Here is an 11,323-nt window from a genome sequence, read left to right on the forward strand (position 1 = left end):
TAAACCCTGAGAACTGCCAGGTGTGGCTCAAAACCAAAACAAACAAACAAACAAACAACAAAAAAAACAGAAATAAATGCCTTCTTTGTAGCCAATCCTGGTTCAACTCCCAGACACCAGAATAGTCTGGAGTAGTTCCTGAGAACTACTGGGTGTGACCCAGATTGCCCCAGAAAAATAAATGAATTGCCTGTGGGAGGTTCATGCAATATTGGTTTTGGAGGTTCCTTCTATTCAATTTTAATTATTCTGTAGAGGAAAGGGATCAAAATTTTTTTGTTTTGTTTTGTTTTTGGGTCACACCCGGCAGTGCTCAGGGGTTACTCCTGGCTCTATGCTCAGATCACTCCTGGCAGGCTCAGGGGACTATATGGGGTACCGGGATTCAAACCGATGACCTGCATGAGAGGCAAACGCCTTACCTCCATGCTATCTCTCCGGCCCTTCCCCCCAAAATTTTAATACTAAATTTTTGTTTTGTTTGGTTTGGTTTTTGGTTTTTGGGCCATACTTGGTGGTGCTCAGGGGCTACTCCTGGCTCTGCACTCAAGATTCATTCCTGGGAATGCTGGAGCAAACCCAGGTGCAAGTCATATGCAAGGTATGCACTCTAACACTCTGTGCTATTTCTCCACGCCCCCTTAGGATCTTAAAAAAAAAAGGCTTTAAAAAAAGGGCTTAATTTAAGCATTTTTAATGTCATTAAATTATTTGGAAAAAACATGAAAGTTGGCAGATGGATATTCTTAAATGTCTCCAAGGAAGAACCAAGCCATTCTCTCATTCAAGCATCTAATATTTTGATCTAAGAAGTTCAAACCACTTAATTTTAATTCATCCTCACGGCTCCCCTGGGAAGCAACAAGAAAGAGAGATCACTCTTTATCTTTTATATAATCTATGTCCACATATATTTGGATTTTTATTATGCTCTCAATTTAGAAAAAAGGAAAACACATAAACTCAGAGCACTCTCTAAGTCTCTTCTAACCTCACTAGAACAGTCAGGAAAATCACTACCTTCAGACCCCTTCAAAGGTCACCTTCTAACCCAAACATACACATTTTGACAATCATCACACTTTCGTTTTGGGGCCTATCCAATGGTGCTCAGGACTTACTCTTGGTTGTGTGCTCAAAGATTATTCCTGGTGGGGCTTAAGGAAGCATATGAGGTACTTGGAATAGAACCCAGGTCAACCACATACAAGGCAACTGCCCTACCTACAGTACTATCTCTAAGGCCCCAACATTATCACTATCATCATCATCATCATTGGTTTGAGGCCACAGCTGGTAGTGCTCAGGAGTTACTCCTAGATCTGCACTCAGGAATTTCTCCTGGTAATGTTTGGGGAATGCGATATAAGGAATCAAACCCAGGTTGGCTACATGCAAGGCAAATGCAAGAAAAACCTTCTATCTCTCTGACCTCCTCCACATTATTATTATTATTTTGGGGGGTCACACCTGGCAGCTCTCAGGGGTTACTCCTGGCTCTGGGCTCAGAAATCAATCCTGGCAGGCTGGGGGACCATATGGGATGCCTGGATTCGAACCACCATTCTGCATGCAAGGCAAACGCCCTATCTCCGTGCTATCTCTCTGGTCCCACCTCCACATTATTATTATTATTATTATTATTATTATTATTAGTTTTTTTTTGTTTTTGGGTCACACCCAGCAGCACTCAGAGGTTACTCCTGGCTCTGTGCTCAGAAATCGCCCCTGACAGGCTCGGGGGACCATATGGGATGCTGGAATTTGAACCACCGTCCTTCTGCATGCAAGGCAAATGCCCTATCTTTATGCTATCTCTCTGGCCCCACCTCCACATTATTTTTAATGACTATATACATTATACTTTTTAAAAATGTGGTCTGTGCCCCTTATTGTGAATATTTTTATTTTATTTTATTTCTAGGCTTTTAGGTCACACCTGTCAGTGCTCAGGGCTTTCTCCTGGCTGTCCTCAAGATTACTCCTGGAGCACTGAGGGAACTATTTGGGGTAACCAGGGATTGAATATTGGTCAAACATGTGCAAATCAAGCACCTTAATTCCTATGCTATCCCTTAGACCCTATATCTTGTTGGTGTGACCTAGATTATTCAGTCATATTTGCATTATGAGAGCTTTAAGGATTGTTTAATAAACTTAATATTGGGGTCAGAGAGATAGCATAGAGGGAAGGTGTTTGTCTTGCATGTAGAAGGATGGTGATTCGAATCCCAGCATCCCATATGGTCCCTTGAGCCTGTTAGCAGCGATTGCTAAGTGTAGAGCCAGGAGGAACCCCTGAGTGCTGCCAGATGTGACCCCCCAGTAATAATCTTAATATCAATATTATCAAGTAGTATTAATAATATCAATTAACAATTACATCTATTAATAATGATATTGGTTAATATTAATTATTAACAATAGGATTAATATATCATTATTTAAGGATTTCTAAATTTCATTAAACATCACAGTAATACATGAATGCAACATTGTGCAGTCTTTTAAATTTTGTCTTCTTGAACTTTACCAGTGCTGCCTTTTATTATTATACTTTTGCTCAGTTTGTTAGTTTAAACCAATTCTGTAATCTTTTTGATTTGATATATCTAGTTTCTCTTGAGAGTTAAGATTATGGTTTTTATTCCCTGTGCATAAAATTATCTATTCTTTTCCCTTTGATTGTGGCTTTTTGCCAGGAAGTAGGGTTATCCATATACATTTTTATTGAGTTGATATTTTTGAGGAAGGTAAGTCTTTAGAAGTTAAATTTGCCATGAACCAGTTTCACATTCTGTGATCTTTTTAAAACTTTCTCCAGATACATTATTATATAGAAGGTACTTTTATCCAGTGACAATAGTTTCTATGATGTATTTTTAGATTCAAGATGAGATCCTAACAGACTCTCAGACTCTTATTCCAGTGATATTTTTTTAATCACCCTTGGCAACCTCCATATCACCCCTAACACTGCTAGGAAGAGAAAAGCACATAAAGAGAGAAGGGGAAAGAATTTAAGAGGAGTCTGGGATCCTTAGGAACTTGGCCTCCTTTGTGGAAAACATATCTGTGGGATGTCAGAAAACAGCAACAAAGATAGTGTTTCCTTGTCTCAGACATGCTCAGGGTCACTGTCCTGGACAGATCCCGGCTCCCATAGAAGGGCCAGCTACTGTTCCCCACAGTGGTCATACTGTGTGAGCCCTATGGCTATGGGGGCAGGTGCAGAGTTTCTGCTTGGATTCTGCTGGGCAGCATCCGCATTGGGACTGAGAATTCACTAGGAAGCTGGAGGGGCTCAGACGAAGGAGGGAGAGGCAGAGGAGGGGATATGAGCAGAGGATTGGCTGAGCTGAGTTTCTAAGAAGGCAGATTTAAAAACTAAGATAACAGAGAAGGGAAGGAAGGGAGAGAGAGAGGAAGGAAGGAAGGAAGGAAGGAAGGAAGGAAGGAAGGAAGGAAGGAAGGAAGGAAGGAAGGAAGGAAGGAAGGAAGGAAGGAAGGAAGGAAGGAAGGAGGGAGGGAGGGAGGGAGGGAGGGAGGGAAGGAGGGAGGGAGGGAGGGAGGGAGGAAGGAAAGGAGAGGAAGGAAGGAAGGAAGAAAGAAACACATTTAAGAGCTCTTGAACTTTTTTTTTCTTTTTTTGGTTTTTGGACCACACCCGGCGGTGCTCAGGGGTTACTCCTGGCTGTCTGCTCAGAAATAGCTCCTGGCAGGCACGGGGGACCATACGGGACACCGGGATTCGAACCAAGCACCTTTGGTCCTAGATCGGCTGCTTGCAAGGCAAACACCACTGTGCTATCTCTCCGGGCCCAAGCTCTTGAACTTTTAAAATTTGGTATCTTTGAGGTTTATTGTTGTTTTTAGCTTTACCCAGAAGCACGTAGGTATTGATCCAGGCTCTAAACTCAGGGATGATTTCTGGTAGGTTCAGGGAATATTATGTGGAGCCAGGGATTAAACTCAGGTCAGCCATTAGCAAGATAAGTACCCCACCCACTGTACTATCTCTCTAGCCCCTGAAAGTAATATTAGAGCATTGCAGAAGTTGAGATGGTGAGAGGAGGCTGTTCACACTTAGGCAAGGTGATACTTTTTTTTAATAAACCAAACAAAGGAGAACAAAGCTGGCAGAGTAACAGCCCAATAATGAGAATCAATGGAGGACCAGAACAAGGCTGTTACTTCTCAGGTCTAGCCCAGGGCAGTACTTTGCACCCTGCAATGTTACACCCCATTAATAGATCTCTGAAGACAATGCTACCACTGAAAATGTTGGAAAGCAAAACGTTTGTACAGCAGGTAGGGTGCTTACCAGGGTTCAATCCCTGGCACAACATGTGCTCCCTGAACCCCACCAAGAGTGCTCTCTGAGTGCAGGGCCAGGAGTAAGCCCTGAGCATCAGCACCTGTGGTTTAAAAAGAAAAAAAAAAAAAAAAAGCAAAAATATTAAGCCTTGGGCCCGGAGAGATAGCACAGTGGCGTTTGCCTTGCAAGCAGCCAATCCAGGACCAAAGGTGGCTAGTTCGAATCCTGGTGTCCCATATGGTCCCCCGTGCCTGCCAGGAGCTATTTCTGAGCAGACAGCCAGGAGTAACCCCTGAGCACCGCCGGGTGTGGCCCAAAAAAAAAAAAAAAAATTCAGCCTTGACTTAAGTGTCACCTGAAACAATATTATCTGGACAATTACAGGCCAATTTGCTAGTTATATATTTTCTGACAGATTAAAATAAATGCATAGTCAGTACGAGGATCTTTCTTTCTGTCTCTCTTTCTCTGTCTGTTTGTCTCTCTCTCCTAAGACAAGCCCAGGAACTGACCTGGTGGTATGGATGCTATTCTCTGGAAAATCCATACTCGGCCTCATTTCTGTTTAGAAATTTATGTAGGAGGACCAACACATGTTTTAGTGCTCATCACTCTTACTGGGATTATTCATACAGACCTTCACTCCTTCTGTCCATCCATTTTTCTGACTCACCCTTTAAATTTCAACTTGGCCTTCACTTCCTCAGGAAATACATCCCACCCCCAAACCTCTTTCCTACTGGGCCAGGGACCATTTCCCTACATTTTTTTCTTCAGCCTTGCCTCTCTGGGTGATTGACTATGCTTATTTGTGGATTCCATTATTTCCTACCCTCTGCTGGAGGGACACTCTGCCAGGCAGGGAGAAGTTTGTTCATGATTAGCTCATCAGGGCTTAACCACATGGCCAAGTGGCACTTCAAGTCACTGCACCCACCAACTGCACCCATGGTCCAGACTTTCCTTCATCCACACCTTTCTCAGATGACTTTCAAGTTGTGAGATTGTAAACGACCTAGATTTAGGTCTGAATGAAGTGCAAAGCTTAGCTGATCTAATTGTAGGGTTTCTGCAAAGAGTGTCAATGTAATTCTTCTCAGTTTGTTACCAATTTGTCATGTTTGTAGATATTTTGCAATTCCTTTCTCCCAGACTTTTGAGCGTGTTAGGAAGAAATACTTCTGGACATGGAGGTTTTATTTCTTTAAATAATTACTTTTAATTAAAAAAAAACTTTACTTGGGGCCGGAGAGATAGCATGAAGGCATTTGTTTTGCATGTAGAAGGTCAGTGTTTTGAATCCCAGAATCCCATATGGTCCCCCTGAGCCTGCCAGGAGTGATTTCTGAGCATAGAGCCAGGAGTAACCCCTGAGTGCTGCCCGGTGTGACCCAAACACCAAAAAAATAAAAAAAATTAAAAAAAACTTCATTAAACACCACAGTTTACAAGGCTGTTCCTAATACAGTTGCTTTTTTCCTTGGTTACAAAGTTGTTCATGATTGTGTTTCAGTCATCTCTCTCTCTCTCTCTCTCTCTCTCTCTCTCTCTCTCTCTCTCTCTCTCTCTCTCTCTCTCTCTCTCTCTCTCCCTGCCCCCTTTTCCTCCTAGATACTGTGGTTTGCTATATTGTTATTAAAGGGGTGTCATGACTATCACTTTCCCTCCTTTCACTATCCAGTTCTTGTCCAGAGTGACCATTCCCCACTCTTTCTGTCATAGTGGTCCCTTCTCTGCCCTAACTGCACTCCCCTGCTCTTTGTGACAAATAAGCTTCCTACCATGGACTTGTCCTCATTGTCCTCATCTCTATTGTCTCTGGATATTATTACAATACTTTTTTTTTAATATCCCACAAATGAGTGCAATCATTCTATGTCCATCCCTTCTGACTCACTTTGCTAAGCATAATACTCTCCAAATCCATCCATGTACAAGCAAATTTCATGACTTTTAAATAATTAATTTTAAACAGATTACTTCCCTTTAGGCTTTCATTCTCTTTTAGTAATGTTTGTTCTTAATCTCTTTAAAGAATATAATAGATTTTGGGACCATTTAGCATTCAAACATCATTCTCATCACAGGGGATCCAAAATATGAGAGGGAGGACAGGGCTTTTGGAAAATAAGAGGAAGCCCTTCTTCCTCCTTGCCCTCTTCAAAAGCTGCTAGCATATGATTGGGCTCTGTGAACCAAATGCCACTGGCAGGATTTTTAATATTGGAAGGATAATGGGATTTTAGGGAGGCTGGAAGCTCTTTGGTTATACTGCAGTTGAAGATACAAGAACAGTCATGGCAGATTGACTTGCTTTGTCAGTGGCACCTTGTGTGACAACAACACCAGTCATAATGTTGGTGCTGAGGATGGAGACTTTATTTTGGGGGCCATGATCTTTTTGTTTGTTAGTTTTGTTTGGTTGGTTTGGTTTGGGGCATATCCAGATGTACTTAAGGGTTATTCTTAGCTCTGTGCTCAGAGATTACTCCTGGTAGGACTTGAAAGACCCTATGATGCTAAGAATTTAACTGTAGTCAGTTGTGTGTAACATCAATGCCTTAGCCCCTTTACTACCTCTCTGGCCATCTGGGGGATGTGATCAATTAAGAACCAGACATCCAACTGTAAAATAAATCCCCACATTGTGAAATCACCCCACATGCTGTGTGTCTATCCCCAGGTGGACAGCTCTGATACAGCTAAGGTAGCTATGAGGGATTAATAAACCAAGCCAGTCAGAAGAGAGCTATGGAGTCAGTCTGAGCCTTGTGGTCTCTCTGACCATGCCAAGCCAAACTGTACTTTTTTTTTTTTTCTCTCCATACTAAACCAACTGGAAGGGGGAATATGGAGTAAGATCCAAGTGAACTTTTACATAGCAAAGGGCTAGGTGAAAAGGAAAGAGGAAATTGGGGAAACACCTCAGTTTTGAGATAATAGCTGGGTGTCATCTTCCACTCAACTTTTCCTAGTTTCTGACTGGACTTTGATCTTGGTGTTTGAGATGATCTTATACCATCACTGAATTTCTCTCCTGCCTCACATAACCAGAGTTGGTTTTGTTATCTGGACCAAGAAAATTGATCATTTGCATGCCTTGCATGCAGATAACCCAGGTTCCATTCTTGGTATCCCACATGGTCCCCTGAGTCTGCCTGGCATAATTTCTGAGTAGAGAGCCAGAAATAACCCCTGAGCACCACAAGTTGTGGCCCAAAAAGAAAAAAAAGAAAAGAAAAGAAAAGAAAAGGACTGGAGCAATAGGGCATTTGCCTTACATGCGGTCAACTCAGGATGGACCTGGGTTCAATTCCCAGCATCCCATACAGTTGCCCAAGCCTGCCAGAAGTAATCCCTGAATGCTGCTGGGTGTGGCCAAAAAACAACAGCCAAAAAGAAAAGAAAAGAAAGGAAACTTGATTTGGTGCTGGACCATAAGTGGAGGCAGCTGAGTCTTCTCCGGAGGAGTAGATGTGAGGGGCGATCTGCTACCTGCTGCATTAGCACAATAGGAAAATCCTGCCTATGACATATAGCTGAGCGGAAATTAAAAGATAAACACTGCCTCTGATTATTGCTCATTCCAAGCATCTATTTGCTTCCACCAACATGCAGGAAAGCCAAAAAGTGCTAAGAGACTACAGATATGGAACTCCTTCTGGTTTGTTAACCAAAAATAAATTACAATCTCAAATACTTCTATTCCCTCACATACTTGGATTCCAACACAAATGGAAACCTTTTCAAAGACTCGAAGAAAAAGAAACTCATTTCTTATAGCCACAGGAAAAAGACAACTAAAAGTCAACCTCCAAGAATTGCCAAATTAGAGTCACATGAATCCACAGCCAACATCAGTCGACATTAGAGAACATCTAAAGAAGGGTAGGAAGGGCTGGAGTGAAAGCATAGTGGGTAGGGCATTTGCCTTGCATGCAAACAAACTGGGTTCAATCCCCAGCATCTCATATGGTCCCTCAAGCACTGCCAGGAGTGATTTCTGAGCACAGAAACAGGAGTAGCCCCTGAATATCACCGGGTGTGTTCCAAAATTGAAAAAAAAAAAAAAGAAAGAAAGAAAAAAGAAGTGTGGGGACCTGGCCCAGTCACCCACCTCTTTTGTTTTTTGTTTTTTTTTTTTTTTTTATTTTTTTTTTTGGTTTTTGGGCCACACTCGGTAATGCTCAGGGGTTACTCCTGGCTATGTGCTCAGAAGTTGCTCCTGGCTTGGGGGACCATATGAGACGCCGGGGGATCAAACCTCGGTCCGTCCAAGGTTAGCACAGGCAAGGCAGGCACCTTACCTCTAGCGCCACCGCCCGGCCCCAGCCACCCACCTCTTGAAGGTGCCCCAGAGTTTTCAGACCAAAGCCCAGTGACTTTTTTATTTTTTTATTTTTTTGGTTTTTGGGTCATGCCTGACAGCGCTCAGGGGTTACTCCTGGCTCTACACTCAGAAATCGCTCCTGGCAGGTTCTGGGGACCACATGGGATGCTGGAATTCGAACCACCATCCTTCTGCATGCAAGGCAAATGCTCTACCTCCATGCTATTTCTTCGGTCCTAGGACCAGTGACTTATGATTTCTGAGATTAGTGGTGAAGCCCATTGTTTAAATGGCGGTGGTTTTTATTATTCTTTTTTCTTTTTAAATCTCCGCAAAGTTTATTGAGATAAATTCCATGTATAATCTGGGAGTGGAATTTATCAACAAGAACCTGAAAGAGGCCTGAAGGCAGAGTGGAACCCCAAAAGAGATGGAAAAACAGACTAGGAGACAGACAGGGAGAGTAAAAGGGGGCAGGGAGCTCAAATATGACCTTATTTATTTATTTATTTATTTATCCAGATATCTAGGGAGTCAGGGAGATCCAAGGGACCACATTCTGCCTGCAATACCCTAGAGAAGGACCAGCAAGGCTTTCACTTCCCCATGGGGTACCCCAGGAGGGACTGGAGACTGCCTTTGGGGGAGCGAGGGGAAAGGAAGCCAATTATTCTCGTCTGTTCTATTGCTTTCACTCCTCATCAACTCCCAACATATGACTAGAATTAGGTACCTGCAAGCCCAGGGGTGCAATTATAAACTATGACTTTGAAGTTAATGATTAACACATATTTTGGACAAGCTGCATACACTTCCACATAGAGCAAAGTTTGCTCACTTGCATGAGTTTGGAAGCACACTGAGAAATAATATTTCCTTAAGAGGGAAAAAGCTAAAATTTAGACTCAGGTTGAATTTCTCTACTTCGAATGCATCTTTTAGAAATTTACATTTAACACATTGGCTGGAGTAGTTGGAAGCCTTTCTAAATATTTTCTTGGTTGGTTGCCTAGAACGAAGAGCAATAGAGGACATTGCTAAATGAAGCCTGAGGCACTGTTGAGTAAAACATTTCAAAGACACCGGAATATGGAAATATTTGGAGGACATCTACCATGTTGTCTTCCTATGTAACCGAAGTGGCCTTGGGAACTTCACAGAGGAACTCTTTGAAAGCACTTAGATGGCTATTTTCCAGCAGACAGAGATGCCTTTGAGATGCAGAAACGTCCTCCATGGTGTTCATCACAATGGACAAATCCTGGATAAGCTATGGCTCAAGGAAGACATTTAATGGTCAGCAGCGCAGGACATAATTTCTCTCTTGGGAAGCAAGGCCAGCACCATTGTCAAAAGCTTCAGACACTCAGGGGCATTTTTTTTTCCCTCCCAAGATTTTTTTGGATTATCACGAATCTTCAGTACCAAAATAAATGCTTTAGCCATGAGGATCCTATTTAATTTTAAATATACTTAAAGTGATTTTTAAATAAAAAACTCTGTCTTCTGGGGAAAAAACCACAGCTGACTCAAGTCATCACAATAGAATAACAGTCTGATATACAACAGTCTGATATACTGTTGAACTAGGGAAGGCACTTTTGAGGAGCAATAGTATGGCGCCATCCCACATGTTGACTGTCTGAGTTCCCTTTACCCTTTTCCAAAGGTAACTGTAGTCATGAACCGAAGTGATGTGGAGAGGAAAGCATTCCTAGAGATGGTTGGACATTGATTTTGAGCTAACACCAATTCTTCACAACTCTTTTTTTTGGGGGGAGGGGGGCTCACACCCAGCAGTGCTCAAGGGTTACTCCTGGCTCTACACTCAGAAATCGCTCCTGGCAGGCTCAGGGGACCATATGGGATGTCGGGATTTGAACCACCGTCCTTCTGAATGCAAGGCAAATGCCTTACCTCCATGCTATTTCTCCGGCCCCTCTTCACTACTCTTAATAGTACTATGCTTCCTGATCAGAGGAGAGCTAATGGGCAGCAGATAAAAAGTGGAATTTTGACCAGAATCAATTTCACTGTGAGTTCTGGGGCCTCCATGCCCATCCCACAATTATTTCCTTTGTTTTGGAATGTAGACTTGCACTGTACATTCTAAGAGAGTGGCATGATCACAGAAATGGATTCCTTGTTTATGGACTAAAACTTATGTGTGCACAGCGACATAAGCAAGTCTTCCTATTTATGGAAAGGAAGTCAACAGTAGCACTGTTGCTCCCCATGGAAGCCATCACAGTCTGCAAGATTAATATTCCCATTAACATGCTCCCATTCTGTCATCTTTGGTTAGATAAGTAACAAAGAGGCTGGATCCTGAAAAATAACAGATGTTCCTAGTATTGTAAAGTGTTGCTAGGTGAAGCCTCCAATTGTAGCTGCTTTTCCAGAAGAATCTCCTACTGGATCAACCTCATATCACTTCTGGGGCCTTGAATATCCTGATGCTTTTTTACTCCAGTTATTAAAAAACATTTGAGAAAATGGTTATTTCCATCTGGTAGTGAAACAGTAGAGGCAATTTTCACTTTCCACTGCATTATACCATCCCTCTGTTTCTGTACTAAAATTTAAGTGCAGAGGACACTGTCTTTCTATTCCATTGAATATTGTGCTAACTTATAATATGGATAATATTATGGTGTCAGTGTCTAAAGATCTTC

The sequence above is a fragment of the Suncus etruscus genome, chromosome 12 (assembly GCF_024139225.1).
Source record: "Suncus etruscus isolate mSunEtr1 chromosome 12, mSunEtr1.pri.cur, whole genome shotgun sequence".
NCBI lineage: Eukaryota > Metazoa > Chordata > Mammalia > Eulipotyphla > Soricidae > Suncus > Suncus etruscus.